Here is a 6,152-nt window from a genome sequence, read left to right as displayed (position 1 = left end):
CTGCAAAGTCACGTAGCCAGGGCATGTGTAAAAGAAGAAATCGTGACCTGAAACGACCTCAGAACTGAAAATCTTTCTCCCCATGGAACCCAAGGCCCGGGACACAACCAGAACTCGAAAGTTGGACACTTATCAGAAGCAAGGGGACCCTCATTCAGGAAGATCCGGGGTTAAACTTCTTTCCCCACCTTACCATCAATGTTTAAAACCTTACCATAAATGCTTGAAGCCTACCAATCAAATCTGTCCCACCCTGGGGCCTGCCCAGTGGCGCAGCGGTTAAGTGCGCACGTTCCACTTCTGCGGCCTGGGGTTCACCAGTTCAGATCCCGGGTGCAGACATGGCACCGCTTGGCAAGCCATGCTGTGGTAGGCGTCCCACATAGAAAGTAGAGGAAGATGGGCATGGATGTGAGCTCAGGGCCAGTCTTCCTCAGCAAAAGGAGGAGGATTGGCAGCAGATGTTAGCTCAGGGCTAATCTTCCTAAAAAAAAAAATCTATCCCACCAGAGTTTCCACGTGCCTGTTCCCCCTGACTTCTTAAATTTTGCCCCAAATCCTGAATCAAGGAGACAGATCTGAGGGTACACGCCCCGAGTCTCCCTGCAGATCGAACTCACAGAATGAAAGCTGATTTCTCCCCCAAAGGCTGATGCCATAATTAATTGGCTTATTTAAGTGTATCGGGCAGAGAACCCCAATTTTGTGCGGTAACGTCACCTCCTCCAGGTCCTTGTTTTAATGTCACCTCAGTGACGCTTTCCCTGACACACTCCCCACTCCCACCCACATTTTAAATTACAAACCATCCAACTCCACCCCCCCCCGCTCCCACCCCCACATCTCTGTTCTACAGCATCTGTCGCCTCCCAACATAGGACATAGTCATTTATTAGGTTGTTTTATGACCTCTCTGCCTCTTCCTGAGTGTAAATGCCACATTGACAAGGATTTTCTTCCCTATTGACTCCCCAGTACCTAGAAAAGTGCCAGGCACACAATAAACCCAGGACAAATATTTGTTGAATGATTAAAAGGAAGGATGAAAAGAAAAGATTAGCCCTGAGATAAGTACAGTCCTGTGAACTTGCTAGTGGCAGAGAAGAATTTGGTTCCAAGCTTTCTAACAGCCACAGCAAAGAGAAAAACATTTTCCATTACAATATGGAAACGAACCAGAGGTTGGGGGGAGGTCTAGATTTTGTGTTTTTTTAAAAGATTTTATTTTTCCTTTTTTCTCCCCAAAGCCCGCCAGTACATAGTTGTGTATTTGTTTTAGTTGTGGGTCCTTCTAGTTGTGGCCTGTGGGACGCCACCTCAGCATGGCCTGACAGGTGGTGCCATGTCCACACCCAGTATCCGAACCGGCAAAACCCTGGGCCACCGAAGCAGAGTGCGTGAACTTAACCACTTAGCCACGGGACGGCCCCCCAGATTTTCTTGATTCTGAGCCCCCAGAGGACCTTCTCCAGATTCTCAAGGAATGAAGGCTCTGAGGAGTGGAACGATGCCCTTGACAGTGTCTGAACAGGCCCAGGAACGCTTCTCATTTGGGCCTTTTTAATACACCCCTCCACTGGCCCCGTGGCCGAGTGGTTAAGTTCGCGCGCTCTGCTGCAGGTGGCCCAGTGTTTTGTTAGTTTGAATCCTGGGCGCGGACATGGTACTGCTCATCAGACCACGCTGAGGCAGCGTCCCACATGCCACAACTAGAAGAACCCACAACGAAGAATACACAACTATGTACCGGGGGGCTTTGGGGAGAAAAAAGGAAAAAAATAAAATCTTTAATACACCCCTCCAGGGGCAGGCCCGATTGCCAAGTGGTTAAGTTCGTGCACTCCACTTCGGCGGCCCAGGGTTTCATTGGTTTGAATCCTGGGTGTGGACATGGCACTGCTCATCAGGCCATGCTGAGGTGGCATCCCACATGCCACAACTAGAAGGACCTACAACTAAAATATACAACTATGTACTGGGCGGGGGGGGGGGGGGGGGTGGGAGAAAAAGGAAAAAATAAAATCTTTAAAACACCCCCCATGGAGGCGAAGGCAGAGCTGAAGTGCCCCTGGGAACGGTGGTTATAGAAGGGACCTACACAAAGTGCCCAGGATGTTGCTCTCTGTTCTGGCTCTAGCCAAAAGCAAAGTGAAGAAAGTCAACAGGTGTTTGTTGGGGCTGCTGTGCATGAGGCCCTCCTGTGGGGACTTGTGCTCCGGGGAGGGGAACAGGAAACAAACAGATGCGGGGGGTCATTTCCGGCACTGCTGTCAAGAAAAGTCACATGAATTGTGTGATAGTAAGTGAGTGGGGACTGCCGCCCTAGCCAGGGCGGTCAGGGGCTGCCTTGCTCGGAGGGTGAGGAGGGAGCTGAGCCCTAAGTGTTGAGAAGGCTGGAGGCCCACAGCCCAGCGTGGTGTTCAGGAGCGTGTGTGTGGATAGATGTCTGATGGAGGCCTGGCTCACAGCCCATCCCACCCCTGGGTCAGCTGGGGGTCAGCCTGGCTGCTCCAGACCCAGGTCCTCAGGGCAGGGTGCAGGGGAGGCTGTCTGGGGCCAGGGAGCCCCTCACCTGGTCACAGAGAGCTCCCCCCGGTGACTTGAGGGCATGCAAGCAGCTGCAGCACAAGGAGACCCTTACCCATGGGCCAAAGTACAGGCTCCAGCCCTGGGGCCGAGGATCGCTCCACGCCCCTGCATTGACCATTACCCTCGACGGGGCTGCGAGGCTGCCCACAATACTGCTTGGAGGCAGGAGCATGTCGTGCCTTCCCATGTCGTTTCAGAAAGGAGGAGCCGTCTTGCCACGCCCCCCCAAACCCTACAGGATGTGGCCCCTGCCCTTCTTCTCCCTGCTCCAGCCACATCGGTGACCTGCAGTTCCCTGAACAGGCAGAGTTCTTTCCTGCCTCTGGGAGTTCACTCATGCTGTTCCCTCTTTGGGAAGACTTTCCTCCTTCTTTTTACAAAGCTCGCTCCTTCGCCCCCTTTGGGCTCAGCTTACAGGGTACCGTGTCAGAGTGGTCCTCAGCAGGTGGCCTCAGCCCTACTAGTCTCCTTTGTCTCGCCCTGCTTGTTTGTTGTCTTCATACTTTGTGATTATACATTTATTTGTTTCTATACTGTGTACTATGTCTCTTCCTAGGTGAGACATGAGCTTTGGAAACTCAAGGCGGGTATCTGTCTTGGTCACTGCTGAGTTCCAGCCTACGCCATCTGGCACAGGGTAAGTAGCCAATAGATATTTGTTGAATGTATGAATGAGTGAACAATTGAGGTGGTCAGAGATGCAGAAAACCATCTTCCTGGCAAAAGGGCAGTCGTCAGAATGGAGAAGATGACTGGGGGCCAAGGAGAGAGGAAGGAAGGACCACCTTGATTTCCTGGGCAAAAGCATTAGTACAGGCTGGAGGTGAGTCCCAGGACACAGGAGATGAGCATCCAGGGAACTGAAAAGACATTTCAAAGGCAGTGTGAATAGTGGCAGAAAGAATAAGAGTGTAATGAAGCCAGAGTTCCTATGTTTTAATCCCAGCTCCATTACCAGCTGTGTGATACTAGGCAATTTTCTTAACCTCTCTGTGCCTGAGTTTCTGCATCTGTCAAGCGGCATCAATGCCTTCGTGTTGCGCGGACCTTAAAGAGTTATGTCGATTCAAGGACTGACCCCTTTGGTGGGCTGACGGTCAGTAATGGAGCGGGAATTATAACATAGATGCACTCGATGGGCTTCAGGACCGCTCTGCTCTGACCCAGCTCTGCCTCTCCACCAAGGCAGGGGAGGTTTTTGAGGCGATGAGCTTTTGAATTCTCAGCTTTCCACAAAAATGCCCTCCACGGCGGAGCCCCTGCTTTCAAGCAGACAATTTCTTTGTTACTCAGCTGCTGGTGGGTGGGTGGGTAGCGCCACGGGCTGCTCATTTCCTGAATGAACAGCTGTGCCCTCTCCCCGTTGTCAAGAATAATCATAACTCTCCTTCAAACCTCGGCCCAGCCTCCTTCATTCACTGCTCTCTGGCTGCCTGGCAGCCCAGCACATGTTTGCAGGCCAGCGGGAGGGGCCTCAGGGAAAGGAGGCTGGATGTGAAGCGGGGGGTGGGCCCTCGGCTCTGGCCTTGGCCTTGTCCACAGCAGACCAGGCCCTGCCTCCTGGCCTCCAGTCTCACACTGTACCTCCCACTTCCCTCACCCCCTGTGGCCACATCAACCTCCTTCCTTTTCCTCTGGGACACCAAGCTCACACGCACCCCAGGGCCTTCCGGCCAACTGTCCCCTCTTCCCACATTGTCGAAATTCTGGCAGGACTGGTTCCGTCTTGTCACTCAGGGCTCAACGTAAACAGCATCATGTCAGAGAAGTGCTCCCTGGACACTCCCCTCTGCTGGCCCATCGCCGGTGATCCCTCACTCCGCCAGCCCACAGCCCGAAGCCGGTGCTCTCCTAGCTCCGGAGCCACAGGCAGAGGAGCTGATCTCGGCATCGACGTGCCAGCCCAAGTCCTGGCACTGATGCCGATTGGTCAGGCCTCCGCCAGGGGTCCTGTGGACCCAGAGATGGGAGAGGGCTTCCCCAGGTGAAAGCAGGGAGGCAGTTCCCAGCAGAGAGGACAGTGGGTGATGGGCAGGGCAAATCCAGGCGTCCACCACGGCCCCAGCCCTTCTCCCGGGGTGTAAAGATCACGAGTCCGTAGCCCAGGTCTCAGGCCCCCGCTCCATCACTCGGTCACTTCCGAGCCAGGTGACCCGGCGAAGCCCCACCATCTCTCCCAGCCTATTTCCTCATCCAGGTAAACCTCGCAGAGTTGTGATAAGAAGCAGGTGAGATGATGCCTGTGAGGGCACTTTGAAAGCTATTATCATCTTCGGAAGAGAGGAAGGCAAGAAGGAAGAGGAGGATTTAGAGTGGGGAGCTTCCTCTGGGCAGGGTCTTCAGACCAGGTGGAATAGAATCAGAACTCCGGGCCTCAGGCGACAATGGGCAACATGTATCACCACTGCTCTTTCAGAATCAGATACCCAGACTGTGTGAGCCTGATTGTTCTGGAAGGTTCTGGAAGGTCAGGGATATGTGGTAGCATTGGATGGCCCTGGTTCAAATACCTCTCTAACCATGTATTGAACGCAGGCAAGTCGCTCCCCCTGCCTGAGCCTCTATGTCCTCACCAGCAAAAAAGGGATGATAGTAATAAATTATTGGACTATTGTGAGCTTTAAGTGAGGGCAAAGCGTGTTGCCTGACAAGCAGGAAGCCCTCAATGCATCTTACTAGCTATTTTTATTAGTTATTTGTATTTTTCTCAATTATTTCCCTTTTAACTCCCCCCCTCCTTTTTATTTCAATAAGACTTCTTTTGAAGATGCCAGCCTGCCTCAGCAGTACTAGGGGTGCCTGAGCTTCTTTCCAAGCCGCGGCCGAGGAGAAGGGACGGGGAGAAGGAAGAGAAACCCCTTTGTGGAAGCCGCCTCTGCCGACCCGGGGCTTATGCACCGATTACACGGGAACCCCCAACAGCCTTCTCTTCCTTACTTTGCGGAGGAGGTTGTGGAGGACCAGAATCTTCAGAGACTTGCCCAAGGGCACACAGCGTGGAAGTGCTGGAGCTGAGATTCTGATGTGGAAAGCAGGCCCTCTCCAGGAGTGGAGGCTGTCCAGCCCGGAGAGCTTCCCAGGCTGTGGGTGTGTGTGTGTGTGTCTGTGTGTGTGTGTATGAAACAAGCTTACTACTCCCTTTAGGTCCTCTTCAAGTTGTTTCAATAGAAATATCTCAAGGGCCTAGTGTGGGCCAGACGGAGAAAGAGGTGAGCTCCTTGACTTGCCACGGTCATTCACTCACAGTGATCTCAGAGCCAAGTGAAGGACGGATCTGAGTGCCCTGTCAGTGCTAAAGGAGGACAGGGGACACTCTGAGGGTCCAGAGGGGAGTGGAAGGCCTGAGAGTCCCTGGGGACCTGGCTCCCCCCACCCCTATCCGGAGTGCCCTCAGGGAGGGCTCCTCTCTTCTGTGGCCTCCATTCTCCCAGACTGGCCCCCCGCCCCCACCCCAGTGCACACTCACACACACTCACCACCCCACTTGCTCTCTAATTGCCAGGAATGCCGCGCTGCCCTCAGCCCTTCCTCCCCTGCATTCCTCAGCAGCGACTCCCACCTGG

At 53.6% G+C, this 6,152-nt stretch overlaps 1 long non-coding RNA gene across 1 annotated transcript; it reads left to right on the top strand.

Moving 5' to 3' along the window:
- The first annotated feature begins 2,836 nt into the window (after nucleotides 1–2,836).
- LOC139045024 (uncharacterized) lies at nucleotides 2,837–5,790 on the top strand. Its single transcript, XR_011502569.1, has 3 exons — nucleotides 2,837–3,007; nucleotides 3,146–3,226; nucleotides 5,344–5,790. It is a non-coding gene; the product is annotated as an uncharacterized lncRNA (long non-coding RNA).
- Nucleotides 5,791–6,152: the final 362 nt, after the last annotated feature.

Source organism: Equus asinus, chromosome 4 (genome assembly GCF_041296235.1).
Source record: "Equus asinus isolate D_3611 breed Donkey chromosome 4, EquAss-T2T_v2, whole genome shotgun sequence".
Lineage (NCBI taxonomy): Eukaryota > Metazoa > Chordata > Mammalia > Perissodactyla > Equidae > Equus > Equus asinus.
The sequence above is the reverse complement of the archived record's forward strand: the minus strand, read 5'-3'. Positions and strand labels throughout refer to the sequence as shown.